Source organism: Cuculus canorus, chromosome 8 (genome assembly GCF_017976375.1).
Source record: "Cuculus canorus isolate bCucCan1 chromosome 8, bCucCan1.pri, whole genome shotgun sequence".
Lineage (NCBI taxonomy): Eukaryota > Metazoa > Chordata > Aves > Cuculiformes > Cuculidae > Cuculus > Cuculus canorus.
The window spans coordinates 14605369-14625922 of NC_071408.1; the positions used below are offsets into that span (position 1 = coordinate 14605369).

At 38.3% G+C, this 20554-nt stretch overlaps 1 protein-coding gene across 4 annotated transcripts in view; it reads left to right on the forward strand.

Annotated features, from left to right (window-relative positions):
* DPYD (dihydropyrimidine dehydrogenase) overlaps positions 1 to 20554 on the forward strand; it is a 362200-nt gene that overhangs the window by 223013 nt on the left and 118633 nt on the right. The window lies entirely within an intron of this gene.

The window sequence follows — 20554 nt, forward strand, 5'->3', positions numbered from 1 at the left end:
TGACTAGCCTTCGTAATACTGATAGTGTGAACTGAAAGATAATATTGTAATTCTCTGACTGTGATTTTAACATCCTATGTCAGTGTCCTAGATGCTGCATGTGGGCAGCTCGTTGGCCATTTCTGCTGTGAGAGTGGTTTCCTGTTAGTCTTCACCAAAAATCTATCACAGCACTTTGTGCTTGAGACCAAACCATTCTCTTATGTGAGGAAAAGCACTAGCAACAATCTTACAAGGAAAATCCAAATTTTCTGAGACCTAGCCTCTTGTGAGGGATGGAGTAGTCCCACTCTTCCATAGTTTCTGAGGTGAGCATGTTCTGATCATCCCTCACTGTGTGAGTTTACTACCTTGAGAGTGTGAATTTAGCTCAGTGTGAATGTTGGCTGTGGCTGCTGCTGTGGCATTTTTGGGGTTGTTAATGCCTGCACAGGCACAGGAGAAGCAGCACCCAGCAGCAGACCTTGGCTTTGCCCACAGGAATTTTTAAAACATGCCTGTGAAAGTCGTCTAAGAACTGTCATATTTATAATGATAAATGTGTTGCTCACTGAAAACAGATTTTTGTTCACTAAGTAGAAGTCCCTTGATGCTTATTTTGAAATATTCTGTATAATTAATGCTTGCAGATTTTTTTCCCCCCAATTCCTATTCACTCCCCATGAAAGGCTTTTTAAACTTGATGTGTTTTATTAAAACCAAACACAGTTTCTGAGAACTGTTTGGGTGAACCTAATTAACAAGCAAAGAATGATATTTTCTGCTCAAATGAAGGCCAAAGAGAGATAAGGACACAAGTGATTACAGTAAAAAAAAAACTTGCCTTGAGACAGTAAATATTAAAAACAAAACAAAATTTATTCATAAATAATAACACAGGTAATTTAGGGTAAGATTTATCTTATGGATGAAAAGGATATGGGCAAAATACCTAACTCACTAGAAAGTGATCCCACAACAGTATCCTATCTTGTGCCATCAGGAAGAAGTGAACCATAACACAAAAAAAGCAGCTAAATCTCCCCAACAAAGCCTAGGATTTAAACTAAATGTTGCAAGGGATTGTGCAAAAGAGGACCACCAGTCACAGCTCAGTGGATAATGTCACCTAACTGCAACATGTTGCCATTGTATATCAGCAACTAGCATCTCCCCTTGTGTTGTCTTCACCTCTGTAATACATGGCCTCATTCCCTGGCTTTTCTGACTCCTAATTCTTGCTTGTAGCTTGCAATTATCTCTGACTGGCAATCTTTCTCAGTTTTCTCTTCAGTTAGATTCTCTCTTCAGCCCTGAATACACTTCAGGTGGACTAGGGCAAAAGCCACCAGCAGAAACTTGCTTCAATGCCACTGGCAGTGAATTATATATTTGTAAGTGTCTATGCAGAGGAGAAACTCGAAAGAAAAAGTATCTGGATTTTGCATGTTGGCTTGTGAAGTAGCATCAAAAGCTTTGCATTTCAATTTGGGATTTTTTTTTTAAATTGGTTTAATTTAATATCACTATTACTGTTTCTTTTTTTAGAAAACGCACACACAAAAAGAAATGAGATGTTATGGACAATATAGGCCCAAGATTTTTTATTTATTTTATTTTCATCAGGTGCTTTTGTGATAAAATGGTTTGCAGTTAAAAATGGGATTGTTTTCCTTCTGGTACTTCAGTCACCTTAGTAAAGTATTACTTCGGCATCTTGGCTGAGACCATTTAAAACATACAGTATTGTTCAGCATTGTTTATTCTTCAGTTTTCAAAGGGTGCAGTTTGAAAAATGCTGTGTCCACTGCTTTCCTATATACCAAGAAAACATCCTTGAAGCTAGAGCACTGTGAAAGCAAGAAGAAAATTGATCTGTTTGTACTTCTTGTCTTCTTTTTACTTTCCCAGATATTGTAGGTTTACTTATTTATATTGGCCTATCTTTATGATATCCAAACATAAAGTCATATGATAGTTTGAGTTGGAAAGGACATTTAAAACCCATCCAGTCCACGCTCCCTGTAGTGAGTGGGGACATCTTCAACTAGATCAGGTAGCTCGGAGCCCAGTCCAACCTGGCCTTGAACGCTTCCAGGGGTGGGGCATCTGCCACCTCTCTGGGAAACCTGTTCCAGTGTTTCACCACCCTCATTGTAAAACATTTCTTTTGTATATCTAGTTTAAATCTAACCTTTTTTAGTTTAAAACCCTCATCCCTTGTCCTGTTGCTACAAGCCCTGCTAAAAAGTCTCTTCTCATCTTTCTTATAAGCCCCTTTTAGGTACTGGAAGACTACTATAAGGTCTCCTCAGAAGCTTTTCTTCTCCAGGCTGAACAACCCCAACTTTCTCAGCCTTTCCTCATAGGAGAGGTGTTCCATCACTGATCTTTTTTGTGGCCCTCCTCTGGACCCAGTCCAACAGGTCCATATCTTTCCTGTGCTGGGGGTTACACAGTTGGATGCAGTATTCTAGGAGGGGGTCTCACGAGAGTGGAGTAGAGGGGCAGAATTACCTCCCTCAACCTGCTGGCCACACTTCTTTGGCCAGTGTTGCTCATGAAAGAGGAGTACGCTTTCTTTGACCTTCGTTTTCTGGCTGACATACCTGTAAAAGCCCTTCTTATTCTTTGCATCTCTGGCAAAGCTCCAGCTGTGACTCGTCCTTCCTGACCCCATCCGTTCACAACTGAGCAGCGTCCCTCTATTCTTCTTTACATGATTAACTAAGAGGGGTTTTGTGAGAGTCTATTAAGTATTTACATTTTTCTGTCTTATGGTCACACACAGCATGTGATACCACAGAATTTGTCATTCTGTGCAAATATTAATCAGGAGAAAATGGATTTATTTTTTGTTCTTCAGTAGTAGAGCCTTGACAGTAAGAAAATGTGGAACAGTTACTTTATTAATTTCTTATTAGTAAATGTAATATTAAAATATTCTTTCTGAATTAGTATAAAGCTGACACCTTATTGGCAAGTTTTGCATTCCCACTCCCCCCAAAAAGGTTGTTTGTAAAGTGCTGTATTAATCTAAAAGCCAAGAAAAACGTGAAAGAAAAATATCAATGATAAAAATTTGCAGATTGAAATTCAATTACTACTTGTTTGAGAGGAATGACTACTGAAACCGTAAGCATAGCATGGTAGTCCGTTCTCTTTACTCCTTGCTATAGAGTAATGTTTTGGGCCAAGGCCAGTAAAAGCTGATCCCATGTAATACAAATATTATCTCAACATTATAATGAGAAATAGGAAGACTCTCGCTTTCTAAGACCTGCTTAGGCTGTTTGAAAAGGCAGAGAGGAGATTTGGAGGTGGAGAGTGAGCTGGTGGCTGGGTGGGGGCTTAGCTGCCGACCAGGGTCGACTCAATACAGATGGGAAATGCAGGAAGTTGCCATTCATATTAAAAAGATTACACTAGAATTTGGACATGTGATATTTGAAGTGCTCTGGAGAGCATGGCAAAAGAACTAACACTAGTGCCGCAACGTGTCCTACTTTCATATTTTATTTACCAAGGAGATAGATGATTATTTAGTGTATTGATATACTTTCCACACAAAATGTGGCTGAGAAAAAAAAATGCTGTTTTGCTGTATATTCAAGAAATAAGTTTACTTAAGAAATACGGATTTTACCAAGTAGATCTTGCCTAATGATATGATCAAGAATGAAAACTGCACAGAATAAAATGTTTCAGTTTTACTTTAGAAAAAGTCTAAAAATTTTAATCACTAGAAAGTGGCTGAGAAAATTGAAAAGAAAATTATAATCTTGTGAGAAAACTTAGTGCTGAAATTTTATGTTCAGATATTTGACATTCGCTACGGTACGACCATTATCTGAAATTGGGAATACTGGTGGTAACAGTAGATATTTTTGTGCCAATAAAACAAGGAGCTACGTGCACAGTGAAGCCGGCAGTCATGAGAATAATTTTTGGTGAATGCAAGGGAATGGGATATATCAGTGGTAGCACTTGTTTCATCAGAGAAAGCACACAAACTGTCGTTGTTCCTCATCAAACCCTGTTGCTTTCTGTAGTTCCAGCCTTCTCATTTGAGTTGGTAAATCACCCGCTTACACAGATGTATATTCTTCCACTCCCATAAACATGTCAATATATTTACACTAGTTATAGCTGGCTAAATATTGTAAGGTGTCTTATTACCCTGAAACCTCTATAGTATCTGCACTGGGGTGAGGAAGTTTGAGAAGAGCAGGGTTTGAAAATGGTAAAACACTTCTTTACAGAAAACTATGAAGGGAGGGTTCAGTAAGAAGGTGACGGACACAGTTGAGAGGTAATCTTTTCTCCATCTTCCCCAAAGTGTAATTGGTGCCCTATAGATGATAAAAAAGTAAGCAAATTCATGAAAAAGCCTCAATTTGCAAACTAGTTGGGTTTGAGCATGTGCAGGAGAGGTACAGATAAAGGGCTTTGAAAGAACATTTTATGAAACCAAATAGATTGCAAGGGAAATGTCATTCCCTACAGGGCAAACAGAAGTCTATCACAAGCAAGTAAACATCTGAGAAATTTGTGTTGCAAGGAAGAACTAGGATCTTCAAAGAAGATGCCAAATAGAATATTTTCCAATATTGCTACATTAGTATACCAAAGTGTTAAAAGTAGTTTTTTGGCCTCCTTAATGAACACAAATGAATTTGGGCTGATGCATGACTCTAAGGAATGTACATAGGGTACCAGATTGTCAGCTGTGACACTGAATCAGTGATTCAGTTATCAGTATTGCGTCGTGTTGAATTGAGTAAACCACTTTTGCTGGAAACATTAAGTACTCTTGGACCCCAACACTAAGCTGAAAACTCTTGTCTCCTTAATGTTTGTTCTGCTGCTTGCAGAATGTTGCTGACATTCTCTCTGACAGTTACTCAGTAGAGAGCAGCTTCTCAAGACTGAAACTGTTCAAGATATATTTTTGTTCAACATTTTGTTCAGAATGTCCCAAGAACACCTGTCAGGAGTAGTCGTGCTGGAGACTGTGCAAGAGTAGATTGCTGGATCCCAGGTTGATAGCCAACTCCTTTTTTTGCATTGTTTTGTTTTGTTTTGCTTTGTCTCCCAGAATGGTGTAATTAAATTTCTATATTATGCAGTTTTTTCCTACCATTGAGGTTTGAGTAGCCAGTTTGGTTTGCTTTTGGTGTTTAGTTTTTGATGTTTGGTGGGTTTTTTTTGGTTCTTGTTTGTTTGGTTTTTGGAGTTTTTTTTTGCGGGAGGGAGTATTGGGGTTTTTTTTAAATTTAGATAACAAAACCAGATTTGTTTTAATTCTGGTCTGTGAGGACAGCAGAAAATGGGAGGTTACAGAGCAAGAAAAATACAGTGAATGGACATAAGGGAGTGCCTTGCCTCCTTTAAGTAATTTTTGGTGCAGAAAAATGCAAATTTCAAGAAGATTTCCTGAAGTTATAAAGTGAATAGAAGTAGATTTGCAACAGCAATAGTACTTATTTGGAGGGTGTACAGGAAGAGGTTTGATTATTTTGCTGAAGTGATCCCTGGAGTCCTACATATCAAACTTTTGTGTAGAACCAAAGAAAGTCAAAGTTGGCTTTCTTACTAGATGTATTAGGAATAATTTGTGTATTTTTGCAGGCTCTATTCTAGCTTTTACTTTTGATGAGTATCCAGAGATCTATGGCACGTTGTGTAGTATACATGGTATTTACATTTTGAGATACTAGTCACTGACTCGTTTCAGGTTATAAAAGGTAATTGTTTTACCATTTATGTTTTAAATTTTGAGTACGTGGGGAGTTTGGAATAGTATTGGTAAAACAGGTAATTAGGTGAGGTGAAGAGCAGAACCTTCATCTTCGCAGCAGTCATGTTTTTAAAGAGTGAAGATGAAATTATCAGCCAGCTGTCCTCCATAAATGCCTGCCCTTCCTAGGACTAGGATAGAAAGCTTTGACTTCCCATCACAAAGAAATAATGTTTTATACTCCAAATATCAACAGAGGTATGCATCCTCATGATAAGTCACAAACATCTTGACAAACTTACATGTGGAAGACACAAAACATACAAACTTGGAATAAAGAACCAGGTAGAGCTGTGACCATGTGAACCTCACCTGATACCAACAGCAACCAGCATATTGTGGACCTCAATGAAGAGGGAACATGATGTGCATTCTCAGATCTAGCAGAGGGCACGTAGTGGAAGCCCAGATGTTTTACCACATCAACTGAAAAGGACAGAGCAAGGGAGCTTTGAGTCAGGGTGCCCAGAAGCTTGCACACTCCTTATCAAGGAAGTGCCAAGACTGAAGACCAGCTACCTGGGTTCTCTTATCTGAATTTCAGAGCCACAAATCACATTAAAAAAACTCCAGAAGCTGTTATTGATGCAGCTTAAACTTCCTAAAGCCAGCCGTCATGGATGCTTGGTGGGAGGTGAAAAAACCCACACAGCAGTTGTTAAATTCACCATATGGAAAAGATCCCTTTCACTACAGAAAACTGGCAGTAGGCCTAGTCCTTTAACATCAGAGGAAATCCTAGCTGAAGAGAGAGGACGGGGTTGAAATAAGGCACTCATACTCATTACTTTGCCCAGGAACTAAACCGTTTGGTCCTTGCTAGTGTGGAGTGCAAGAGTGGTTGATTCCTCAATTTCCAGTGAGTGGTGTGGTGGGTATAAGGGAAGAAGCCTTGGAGCATGGAGCGTATGACCACCTTCTCTTTTTCTCTTCATCCTTCACCACAGGGAAAAAGGAGGATGAAAAACAGTACAGAAAGATACTTCCTAGAAAAGGGAGAGGTAAAGGGAGAGAAAAGGGAGAGAGGTGACATGAAAGAAGAGCAGACACATTAACAACGTGCCTCCATCTATTTCAGGAGATCTTCCACTCTTCACCATCCTGAGGGTGTCCTCATTGCTCCTGACACTGGTTCTGCTCTTTGTGAGCTAGCAGGACACATTTTCCTCTATACAGTCTAAGGAGAAATGCAAGAACTCTGATTTACACAGTGACTTTGCACGGGAAGTGCCCATCCATTTCTGTAGGCACAGAAGTTCCCATTTACAAAAGTAAGTGGACAAAACCAGAGGCTATTAACAGAAATGGTGATGCATCGGGTCTTTGAGATCACACTTTTTTTAATAAGGAAGGAAGTTTCCTGGGAAGAGCTTTTCCACAAGGTATAAAAAATGCTTAAGACTCATATGACATTAATATTAATAGAAATGGGACTGAGCTGCAAAATATGGTTCTGTAAATTTTCACTTCTTGAGGCTTAGGTGTTAGGAAAAGCCAAAAAAAAAGGAGAAAATACCGGAAAATTCTCATCTATCATCAGTAGTTTTTGACAGTAGTGTTGGCTATAGCAGATCTGCCTGAGGCTGGAAAAATAGCAGAGAACTGGCACATGGTCAATGTAACACCTCTTTTCTGGGAGAGATCAGAGGAACTAGAGACCTTATATCTTTTGTCCTTTCATGCCCATTAGTAGAAGCTCTTCTGAAAAATAGATTTTGTAAAAAGAAAATAAAAAAAGAGTAAAGAAATTCCTCTTGTAGTATGCCATGCCCTAATAAAAGTTCTGTGACAACATGAAGACATACTCATTTGATAAACTGAGCTTAGGTTCCAGAAGCATTTGATAGGGTTCCTCACTGAAGGATTTGAAAGAAATGAAGTTGCCATAAGATTAATAGGAATAAACCCACTTGAATAAGTAACTAGTTAAACGTAGGAAACAATGTTACTGAATAAATACTCAATTTTCACAGTGAATAGAGAGCTCCAATAAAATTCCCTAGGGATCTGTGCTATTTAAAATGTTTATTAACCATCTGGAAATGAGAGAGAATGTAAATTTTGCTGGTAGTTGTGAGTAGTGCAGGAAGATAAAGATGAGAGCTGACTGTAAAGGGTTGTGGAGGATCTTGCATTACTGAGTGACTGGCCAGTCAACTGCTGGATACATGAAGACAAATGTAGTATGCACATGGGATAAAACAATATTAAACATATATACAGCAATTGATTCTAAGCTAACTATACTAGGGTTACAGTAGAGAGTACTACAAAAATCTCAGCTTAATGCTGAATAGCATTGAAATAGCATATCAAGCATGCTTCTGGGAAAGGAAGAGAGAACAAAGTAAAACCCATCATGATGTCAGGGTATTGATTTTTTTAACTTTATTTTATTTTATTTTATTTTATTTTTGCATTTTGAATGTACTGTGCAGTTTAGATTTTTCTGTCTCAGCAAGGGTGCAGCTGGAGCGGAACCAAAAGAGTGATAGGTGGAAATGAACAGTTAGAGACACTTCACCATGTGCCACTGTGGCTGTGGAGCTCATTCTCACAGGGCATTGTGCCAGAGGTACATACGGGTTGAGAAAAAAGGAACTGGAAAAATTATTTGGAGAAGGCTGTGGAGTGCATCACCCCTGGCTCAGTGAACTCCTGTGCTATGGATTTCTTAAATGCTGGGAGAATTTTCTAGGGAACTATTACTGTAAACCCAGGAGAGCTGCTGCTGCTGCATGTTGGAGAAGGGGTACTGAGCTACATAACCTATTCCTACGGGTTTACATTGTCAATGTGCGAAGAAGAGCTGTTAGATTTGTAGGGGATCAAAAACCATCTCCTGTCTCCCAGTCCTGTTTCAACCTTTGGACCATTGTGCCAGTATTACATTTTGACAACCTGATTAGCATATAACTACATTACTTGAACTCAGACTGGGTTGAAGATATATTTTGTAGTAGTTTGAAATTATGTGCTAAGGGGTTTGTAATTCAAGTGCTGTCTTCAATTTACTAAGATTCCAAAGGCTGCATTTCCAGAAGGTCACCACAGATGTACCTACATATAGAAACACAACAAAGTCTGCTAAAATGTACCCAGACACTGTGTCTGTTCGTGTGTGATCAAATGATCATGCAGTACGTGTCATACTGATTGGTCCCAACTGCTAACGATATTAATGTCAGTGGATGTGTTATTATTAATTTTTTAAGAACATGGTTATTAGTCTGGCAAAGAGGTGGAAGTGCTCACTCTGGCTACCAGTTTGAGGGCATTTTGTTTTATGGAAGCATGTATCTTTTGCTGGAAGCTACAATTTATGACTGAAAATAGAACTATGTGTTAACTTCAGTTAAATTTTTACAATCAATATATGATTCAAATATACATGTTTGTGGTGACAAATTAGGACCTTGAGGAGAAATGTGAGATTTTTATGTTCTGCATTTGGAAACTGCAGCCTTGTTGAGAAACCTGCCAAACTAGTTTAGTGAAGAACTGTACTTTCTTCCGATGCTGTGACTTATTTCATTTGTTTTACTTTCACAGCTAAGGTTTGACAAATACGAAGCAATGGCAGAGGAGTCTTTGTGCACACACTAAGAATATCCTTGTGATTTCAAGAGTGAGTTATTGATCCTTGCAAGAAAAGAACAATTTTCACAGTTTTGTGAGGGCTATGAGCAGATCTTTTAAAACTTTAGCCTTAGGGTAAGAACTAGGAGAAAATTAAAGCAGTTTCTGAAATACTTCACCAACCATCTCCTAGAAAATGACCTAATCTGCTTGATTATTGGAAAAGACAAACTTCTTAATGGCTAGCATCAGCCGAAGCTGGTTCAGGGTGTGCTTTCACTGTTCCTGCTAAAAATTCCTTTTTTGAAGAGATATGTGAATGGTCATTAAGGAGAAGGATCGACAAAAGAAAAAACTAGACATAAAGACAGTGTGATTAAAAAAAGTTATTTCTAGAATGTTATTTTACTGACAGTGACATGAAGAACTGCATATTTTTGTTCATCTTATCATGGTTTGAATTTCTTCTTATTTTTCTATGCAGACTATTGTTTAGAGAGAAAAGAAAAGCTTTAAAAATCCCCAACCCTCTTCTCAGTTTGTTACTGTCCGCGCAATAGAGTACTGCGAAATGGTCTGTGAAATCCAGCTGGTTATCAGGCAGAGGATTCATTCTTTCTAGAAATGTCCTCCGTAAACTGCAACAAAGGAAATTGCATCATGCATTAAAAAAATCCATACACTAAGATGTCCATTTCACACACCCACCCACCCCCATTCTGTGCTTAAAATAGCAATAACAACCTTGGTGCAGGGCATTTCCTGGCGATTAATAATCGGCTAGGGTTAATGGCCCTCAGCAGTGCCTCGGGCCATCAACTCCTCCCAGCTAGTCATTACTCCCTGGGAAATGCCCTTTCTGCATAGTTATTGTTTTAATATTAGGATGTAGAAGTTGCCATGGGATGGGGAGAAAAATGACCTTGTAGCAATGTTAAAAACTAACCCCCCAAATGGCAAAATATTAAAGTTATGAAATGTCAATGATCCATCAAAATTAAAGTTTGTAAAAATGACAAAATTCTGCTAGCCTTATTACCTGGGCAAAACATTTATCCCCCAAATATTTCTCTCCAATTTTCACTTCAGGTTTGTCATGTGCAATTGGGTAAATTATAAAATTTGATCTTTTAAAATGCACAGTAGCTTTGACATTCATTTATAGTGGTGGTGATATTATTTTAGTCTTTTATGAGACACCGAGTGTTATGTGATTTAGATAATTTTGCCTTTTCTCTTTTGTGTAATGTAGGTTACAATAATAGGAAGAAAGCAAATTTATACCTGATAAAAGTAGTATGTGCTGTTCCTGTAGCCCATATTCTGGACTCAGTTTCTGTGATGTGGTTTACATTTTAGGCATTCTGCTAGAGTTCTAATGAAGAAAAATATGAAGGCTAGGCCTATATTTAAAAGTCTTGCTCACATACTTATGTAGGCTAGGAATACTAAAAATAAAATCACATCTAACTGCTGTCCTGGCAGAACCCTAGTATAGATGCAGTTACACCATCAAACAGTTTATTTTTGTTCAGGAGCAAGTAAAGAGTTTACTTTACTGATATGAGCTCCATCGACAGTAGGAGAGCTGGCGCTATGCAGACAAGTTCTAACTTAACAAGAAAGGCAGAGGCACATGCTTGCATCTATCACAATTGGAGCCAGCTCTTCAGTCTGATTGACAGCAGCTGGACTATATCCCAGCCTCCTGTGCTTTCTGGGGAGGGGCACTATGGAAAGATCTCAAATTCAGAGAAAAGTATGGGTATTCAGAGCAAAATGTGGGAATGAAGTGTTCCAAGATGGGTTTGTTGGTTTTTTTTTCCCTTAGCCACTGAGAGGAACCTGCAGATTAGCAAAATTCTTAGTGTGCTCTGAATTGATCTTAATCTACACCCTCAACAGTGCAGATCAACCCTCTGAACTTTTTATGCATATTGAGTTTAAGAACTGTGCTCATAAACTTTTACATAGCGTTCTTTACCCAACTTCTCATGTCTGTCACATTTCCATATTCTAAATCTCAGTTCACTCTGCTTTTAAATAGTTCTTTATGTTCTGGTTGAAAGTAATAAACTGTAGTCGCTATTAAGGATAAGTAGTATCTGCTAAACATGCAAAATCAGGTGCCCTGTAGGATCTAAAAAACCCCAAACTCTTTTTCTTTTATGTTATGTTGATTGTTTCTGTCTATATGTAACAACTAGTTAAATTCTTAGGTTTGGGAAAAAATTCTATTTTTTCTATATATTTCTAAAAGTTCTATTCGTAAATTTCAGGGGAGCATTTCTAAAAATCTGTAGCCTCTTTCTTGCAGTGTAAGAATCTGATTGAATTATTCTTCGTCACACCATTCTAGGCCACCTAGCCATTTTATGAGAGATATAGCTTTGAATTAGAATCTGAATACACTTGCAGGATGTTTCATTTAAGTTAACTAGAGCTCAGGAGAGGGTATCTAGAGGTGTGAATTTTGTAGGTACCCGTAGTTCTCACCTGTGAACAGCATGTGCATCTCAAGGTAAAGGGCGAGCATTAAAAATGGATGCAAGTCACATTTGCAATATCTTATACTATTGGCACCCCTCTGGTGCCTGGAAGGACTTCTGCCTTTGATTCTGCTGGAGGCATCCATATTTCACCTGCAGTTTATCTTTTTGGGAATACACTTACTGCTGGGTCATCGATAAAATCTCTCCAGCATTAGATGGCAATTGGTCTTACAGTGCTTTCAGTTGAATGAGACTATAATCCTATAGACTATTCAATGCATTTTAATTTCAAAATGTCCAATCATATACCAGTATGCTGAAGAAGTTAGATAACAATTTTATTAAACTTCCAAATATTTAGTGAAAATAGTAAAGCCTCTTTCAGTTTCTCAGCATTTTCAGATAAGCTTCTCTAAAGCATGAAGATGTGGGTGGAACTGGCAGTTGAGGAGGAAAGATTAGTCAGAACGTAGCTGCTGACTTCCACTTCTTAATTTCATATCTGCTTCATTGCTGGAGTGTAGCCAAAAAACTACTTGGGTCATCAAACATAACAGATATTTCAGTAATTATAATGTCTGCATACAAAAAAAAAAAGCTACCCACTCTTGAGATTTTCTGATCGTATCTCAGATGGAGCACTGAAGACCTGCCATCATGAGGTTGGGTGTGTAGTGTCACTGTTGTTTGTTGACTTTTTTCCTAGCTGGGAGAGTCTAGGGGATAATAGGAAGGATATTTGAAGAGATTAATTTCAACAGAAAATATGGATTTTCATCTTCGCTTCTTGAAAAGCTCTGTGCCTGACAGAAAGTAATTTCTTTGTTTGCTAAGAGACTATTCTAATATAATTTTAACTATAGAAATATTTTTATATGAAACACTTTTTCCAAATAAAAATATTTAAAAAAAGTTTTTTGTATAGCCCAAAAAGCATGTTTCTTTCTTGTCTCACCTTCTTATCTTCTCTCTTTTCCCTTTTAAAAATTCCTGAAATGTGTTACTGGCAAGAAACTATCAAGTGCTAAATTATTGCTAATCATTTGAAAAGCACAATAAGTATTCATTTTGTACAAGAAATGCTACTGTTCATACAGATTTATTGTTAAATGAGACTAAGGATCACATTAACATGGGCCTAACAAGAAATCAGGGGTCTCCCAACAGGTCATAAGGGCTCTTGTTCATTCAGAGAGATGAAAGCTGGGAAGAAATCAATGAATGTATGAGTGCATCTGGTATTTGGCTTTATTTCAGCCTGAGGTTTTTGTGGTTTTTGTGAGGGACGTGGATGATCTGTTGGTTGTGGAGGGCTGTGGGTCTGATCCATCTGTCAATGACAACTGAGTCTTATTAAAAAGCAGAGCTGTATAAGCTCAAGTAAAGGCAGGAAAAGTAGCACTAAGGACTATATTTGCTTTAGTATGTGGTGAAGGGGGAGAACAAAATCTGAAGGTAGGTAACAATGAAGAAAAATAAGCAGCATCAGCCCTGCAAGGTCACAGGAGGAAACAATGGAGACAACAATGAACGAGCAAAGACAATAGCTTGAAGATTGGGTGAGAGAACAGAAGACAAAATATAGAGATAAAAGACAGGTTTGGACAAATAGGCTGCAGCAAGTTTCTGTGCTTGGGAAAGGCTTAGTAGGCTTAATGTCAGAATTACTAACGACAGGTGGCTCTGTGTTTGGTGCAAGGGTACAAAGTAATCATGAAGAGAATGAGACAAGATCATATATATTTTTGATCATATATTTTTTTTTCAGAGAGAGTTCATAGGCAAATTCAGGTTGGCAGGAACCTCAGGAGTTGAGCTGAGCTAGTCCAGCATTGTGCTCAAAATAAATAGGTGATGAAATCAGACCATTCATAGAAAATGCAGATTTGATTTGGAGAGGATGCCCAAAGAAGTGGAAACTTTAATGTACTTCAAAGGAATCATTTTAATATATGGAGGAGGAAGGCAAAGGCATCACAAGAAAATAAAGATCAATAGGTAGAACAGTTATGTTACTGTTTGCACTGTAGCTTTCTACCATCCCTTTATCTATGCTTTTCAACAGAAAAATGTCCCAGAAGAACTTTTTGTAAGGATCCTCAGTGAAGTTCTGATGGAACTAAGGATGGGGATGGATCCCACTGGTCCCGCTCGGGCCATTGTAAAGATCCCATGTTTCCATCCCCGTGAACATTTGCAGATTGTCTCAATTCACGAAATGAACCTGTCCCACTAATTAGTCAGGTTTTGGACTGTGAAGAATCTCTCCTCTTTGTGAAATCCAATACCAAGACCAGTCAAGAGAATGGTGTAAGGGACTGATAGGTCTCCCCTATGCAGCTGGTGTGTAAAGCCTTCAGATAATTTCCTAAAGGAAGGATGAGCCCTATAGCCTGTTCCCACACACCTTCATAGTGACCATACCCTTATCTATAAACAGCATAAGGTAAGAGCTGTTTGTGCAAAATCAGGTAATTATCAGTGCTTTTCAATATATTAGTATGAGAATAATGATGCACAGAGATAGTGGGTGAGTTGTGGAGGATGCAACCAAGCTGACACAATTACTCACTCCTCCCAAGCATTGCTTTAGCACCAGCAAGGGCACATGATGAAGTAGTTCACAAGGTTCTAAAGTGAAAAAAAAAAGGAGAGTTTTTTCTCCCTCCTCTCTGAGCTACACTTTTCTCCTCTACCAGCACTGATACTGCTAGTGTCCTTGAGTCTTTAAATCCAAGGAAGCAAATTAAAAGAAGCCCTAGGGGTGATGGAACAAGGAAATAGATAGGATGGACTTCTTGGGGATGCAGAGAGACAGATTTGACCTGGGGAATTGCAGCTGCCTGAATGTAGGAGTTGGAGAACTCTGGCAAAGTATTCAGTGTGCATATTTTCTCCCTGTATTTTCTACTGAAATTGTTTTCTAATAAGCAGCTTTGCTGCTAAGTAATAGGGGAAATATATTTACATGTATCTAGAAGCAGGTAGGGACTGGAAGAGATCTCAGGGTTCCTTTCAGTCAACGGCTGCTCATTTTCTCCATGGGAGCAGCCTGTAGCCCTTGAACGTATTTGTCTCCAGTTGGCTTCGCCTCTCAGAGAGGGGCCCTGCAAAGAGTTGCCTGTAACAGTTAGCAAGGTGCTCAAAGAACTGTCTTTAAAAGGACTGTGCATGTATCTGGGCAGATAATTTGATGAGAGAAAAAAATCTAAAGGTGGAGGAAAAAATGTATGAAATTGTATTGCCTTTTGACAGCCTTGTTTTCCATATGTGGTCTCAAGAATCAATAATGTGTCAGCACCCTGGTGTAAAGCTTTTGCTACAGGTCATAGCATGTGTCTGAAATATAGAATTAGCTATATCCATTTTCTTTTAGCTTCTCCAATATTGTATGGCCTCTTCTGCTTTCTCTTTATATTAAGTCAGTGTAGAAAGTACAGAAATACAGCAGGGGAATGAATATCTGTCTTCACTCTCCTCTTGGTTTCAGCCTTTGTTAAATTGCATCTTTTCCTTTCAGTAATGCTAATTTCTGTTCACCTAGGTATTCGTTTTTCCTCATTACTATAGAGACTAAAGGTTGAACTAGGATAGGTTTCCTATGCAAAACAAAATCCCAAAGTTTCTATCAAATTTCCAGGGAAGTCTTCAGCCATGTGGGTAATTTTCAATGGAATTTGGAGGTTTTATCTGAAGCACAGAAATTTTCAACAATTATCAACATTTTCTGTGTGGAAGACAGACACATCTATGTGTACAAACAGGGCCAAGGGCATGGTGGCTCTACTCCTGCCCTGATTGTAGCTGATACTGTCCTGAGCTTCAGGTAGGAGAAGAGCAGCTACAACACCAAGCTGCTCCCTTATTTTCCTACAGGTGCAGCCAGTTCTAAAGAGCAATCTGTTCAGCTTCGTGCTCCTGTCAAAGCCACAGCATTCTGTTATTTTACAAAGAAATAGGTTTGCTGATAACCCTGAGGGTTTTTTTTCCTCTGAAGATGTTATATCCTAACAACTTGAGGTCCTAATTTGAATCTATAGTCCAGTGTAGTCCCTGACATCCATCAAATAATATTATTAAATAGATGAAATCTCATTGACAGAAGGCGAGTCGTCATATGAAAATAACTGCCTTTGAAGATAAGTGTCTCTTAAGTCTGAGAAGAGAATCTTTGTTGTTTTCTGCTTGTGCAGATTTTTGTGTGTGTGGTAGAGTGAGCGAATGGTAATATTTTCAAACTCCTATCGTGAACTTCACCAGACTGATTTGCGTGCTGATAATGTTTGGCCTGTTTTTGTGTCGATCTGTTATATCTCGCATCCATTTCATTTTGGAAAACAAAGTGGAGATAAAGTAACAAGGTAAAGACAGGGCTTTGATTGGAAGGTTTGCTACAGAAAGGCAGATAAATAACGAACACACTAATATCCCTTACTTGTCTTATTTTCATTTACTCAAATTGGCTTAAATGCATTTTAAGTGCCAGTTAGGAAGGAAAACAATGGATGGTTAGAGATTGTTAAATTGTTTACTCTCCACTCCCTGTAAAAAAGAAGAGAGAAGAGAAGCAGAATTATAGGTCAGCAGTGTCAAGACATTCTGCATTGCTTGTTTTTATCGTCATGCAGAATCTTTTTATTAAGGCAGCATAGAAAGAATAGATTTATGGACTGAAGGTACAATGTTTAATATGTCCATATCCATCTAGATTGACAGTTCCTACCCACATGAATTTCCCAGGAGAGACAGTGTTACTGGTGTCAGTGGATGGCATCATTTACTTCAATGTTCCATTATTAAATTGATAACAAGATAATTCCTCTGCTTCTCAGAGACATGACAGGTTTTACAATTGTTAACTTTCTTATTGCATGGGATTTGATGTTCTAGGCAGTTTTTAATAAGAAACTTATTTTTATTTCAGTTCTGCAACAAATCAAAAATTACAACAAGACAGTAGAGAAAAACAGAAATCTAGTTTGGTCTGCAATGCATCAAAATGAGTCTGGTTTCTAAAGGGTTATTTTTACAATAGTAAGTCTTTATGCTCCTGTTGTTTTTCAGTACTGCACATTTAAGCGTGTTTGTGCAATGCGATTATTTGCCGCAGTCATACTCTTATCTTGTGAGGTGGGTGTTAGAACTGTTCGATACATTGGTAATTCCACCTGTTTGATTTTGAGGATGATCATTTCATCAGGCAGTGACCATTTGGAAAAACAGAGAGCTGCCACAAGTGGCACTGAATGGCAATAAGCCTCCAAGAATCTTTCTGTTGGCAATATGTGGCATAGCTGTGACTTGTCCTGAACCTGTTGCGTGAGAATCAGGTTTACAGAGGCATAAGATAGGAAATCTATACCAACCCAAAAAGTCCTGTGGTGCTGTTGTTTTTTTTCCTTGGTGCTTGGTCTTTGCTACTGAGACCACACCTAAAGGTTATTGGATAGGACAGAATCTGACCTATGGTCTGTATGTTTCATTCTTTCATGTGTGGAAAAACTACGAGAAATCTGTATGCAGCATGTATCTTTTTCAGTTAGTTATTTACCAGAGTGTTTATTGTGTTGCTGAAATAGCTGAGGAGCACTTGGTAGACCATTCTTTGTTAACTTTTCAACAAGCACATGGTGGATTACATACTTTTGTAGCTACAGGTGTGCAGGACCTTCAGGAAATGAAATGTGCCAGCTTGTTACAGGGTGCAGGTGACAGATCACACGGTTCAGAATGGAGTGCACGTACCCCTCATTCAGACAGGGAAAATTTTAATGTTCTGCAATAATGTTTGAGCTGCCAAGAAGTTCTCCTGTCCTAATGTGTTTCTGTAGGTGTAGGTGTCTTTTCCACTGCTGAGTGATTAACTACATATGTTATTTTCACCATTGTTTTCTAAAGACTGTATCTTTAGTGCCAAGATTCTTCCTAGTAAATGCTTCCTGAGGAAATTTGGTTAAAAAAGCTTGAGTTTGTTCAGACTAAGCAGGTTGTGTGGCAAGACTATACTGTGTTATTTAGGAAGAAGAAATATGTAGGAAGATTGAGTTCTTTCCATCTGACTGAAATGCAAATACCTTCTGGAGTTTAGATTGGTCAAGAATAATTTTGTGGGTATTTGAAGTCTGGTTCTTAATGTAGTCTTCAATGTCTGCACTCCCTCTATCCTCAGCAATTATCCTGTTCCATATCTCTGCTTCCCAAACAGGTAACTGTTACAAAACCAGTCCTTCAGCCTTCTTGATTTTACAGCTTTTAGAAGAAAGGTCTCTTAAAGATGATGTTAAGGATCTCTTTCTATTTCTGCAAAGGCTGTGCACATCAAAAATAAAATCCTGAGGATTTTTGCAAGTGTTTAAGAAAGCAGAAGGATATGCAGTTTGAGGCCAGCTGTAGCATCTAAATGGAGCATCTATGACCACTTGGTGCAGAGCTGTCCTCAAGTCTGGTGCGACTATGAGACGGGACAGGCAGGGAAGAGAATGCAGAAATTATGTGGGTGGCTGAATTTCCTGAAGTGCAAGGAGAAGATTCACAGACCTGGAAGAATAGGTTAGGAACAGAGGATTCTGATCCCATTGTGTCTCTTGGGAAGTTTTCTTAAATTTGCAGGAATTGACAGTGTTCACATTAAATCCAACCCCCTGAGATTTTTTTTCAGAGTCTTCGAGTGTACTGAAACTCCCTTATTCCCTGCAGAGCAGTACAGGACAAATGGTAATTGTCTACCTAGAGTTTTACTGCTGTCTGGCTTTAAATAGATGTTCTCAGGATTGTCTGACCCAAAGTGGGCCCAGTTATTTTTTTTCTCCTTCCTTTTGTTTTGCAAACTCTTGCAGGGAATTCTGTGTGTTAGGGAAGAAAGATCCCTTGAAAATGTACACAGTGGTGAACCCCATCCTTTCTATTTCTTTTAATGCTATTGCATTCATGAGACTTCCACACAGAGATAATGGGAAAAAAAAAAAAAAATCACAAGGGAAATGTATTCTAGTTTAAGCTTCCAGAGGATTATTATAAACGGAAATAAAATATTTTAAGGATTATGAGAAGTACCTTGTCAGTGGCCTTTTTAGTAGAACAACTACTAATGCATTAGTTACGGAATTCTGTGAAATGTAGCTTTTTAGTAGGTGCTTTAGCTACAGTATATTCATCTTATAATCATCTCCTAAATGGTACATTATATACCCTCCCTTTTCCATCTTCCCTGCAACAAAAAAAAAAGTTTTATTGTAGACCTACTTCTTCCATGAACAATCACGAAAATCCTGTACACTGAACAGTCTCTGATGTTACAAACACATACTTGTCCCTTTGTAGGCATTTGGAGAAATTGTCTATCACCTTCTGTAACGTCAGGGCATTAAGACCTCATCCAGTGACATCTGTCACAGTGATCATCGGGAAGGGAGCGGTGTCTGCAGGGCCGCCACACTACTTGACGCTGGGCGGAGTAGGCAAGATCTCTTGACAATAAGCAAAATAGCAGTTTGGATGAAGAAGAAAAGGGAACAGCATATACTAGCTATGCTTCTGATCTGGAATAAGGAATGGGCCAGGGATCCAACTGTGCTTCAGTCATGCTCAGTTTCGCAGGCAGCCCTCACTCAAGCTATGACAAAGCTGCAATTTAGTCAACCTTCATTTACCACTTACTACACTTTAGCAGCAGCTTTATTGTGAGATCTGTCAATAGGCTACTTTTGTAAGCTGAGCAAGCGTGGTGCGACCTCACACTTGTGGTTCAAACAACTGTAATTAATCTCACGTCAAGTTGCTACTGCAAATTTCAGGAGTCAAGAGGAAGGATATGTTCTTTGGGGATGCTCCCAGGCTGCCATGGACGAAAGACCAACTGTTTGGTGCTATAAAAGTTGCGGTAATGTGGTGCATGGCATTGTAGACACCAAAGATGTAAAAGAAAATAAATTAAAATAGCGAGAAGCGGCTGAGGCTGAAATGTGAAACAATATCTGTTTATTACTTTCCAATAAAACCTCTGATTTTTATCACTAGTTATTTTTACTTGTCTCTTGCTATTCTCTTCCTAGGTAATAGGAGATAATATTCTATGTTTTCTTTATAAATTTTTGTGTGTGATTTTAGGAGTAGTTTCAAACCTCAAACGTCACAGATAGTGCCCCTAAATGTCCACGTACAATAATTATTATTTTTTTGTCATGGGTACTGATTCCAAATGAAAAGACTGTAGAGGCATTTTGCGGCAGAACCGTCACCTGAGGAAAGACAATTTTGTTAACATGGAGTGCTGGAGGATCTGTTTCCACCTAGGAATTAAGTATAATTTCAGGCTATAAGAGAAAACTGAGGGGAAAAAAAGATAATAAAATTCCTACTATTTTAAAATTTTCATTATTCCCTTTGAGATCATGGTTTTTAACTGAACAGTCGTGGCAGAAATGTAATTTTTGCTTTCACTTAGTTTTGTTATTGTAAACCACTGCTTCTGTCAAAAATATGCACTTAATTTTAAATGTGAATGCTAAAACTAATCGATATCAAATAAACATGTTGCCTTAATTAACAGCTCTTTGAAACATCACAGATCTTGTTCCTCTTCTTTGTTCATTCCCAGTAGAATTTTCAACTTTCATTAATAATACTTGACATACCCCTCTTCAACTGTATGTGAATGTAATCATCCACCCTTGCTGTCTTACAACATTCTCTGCTAAAAAACTTG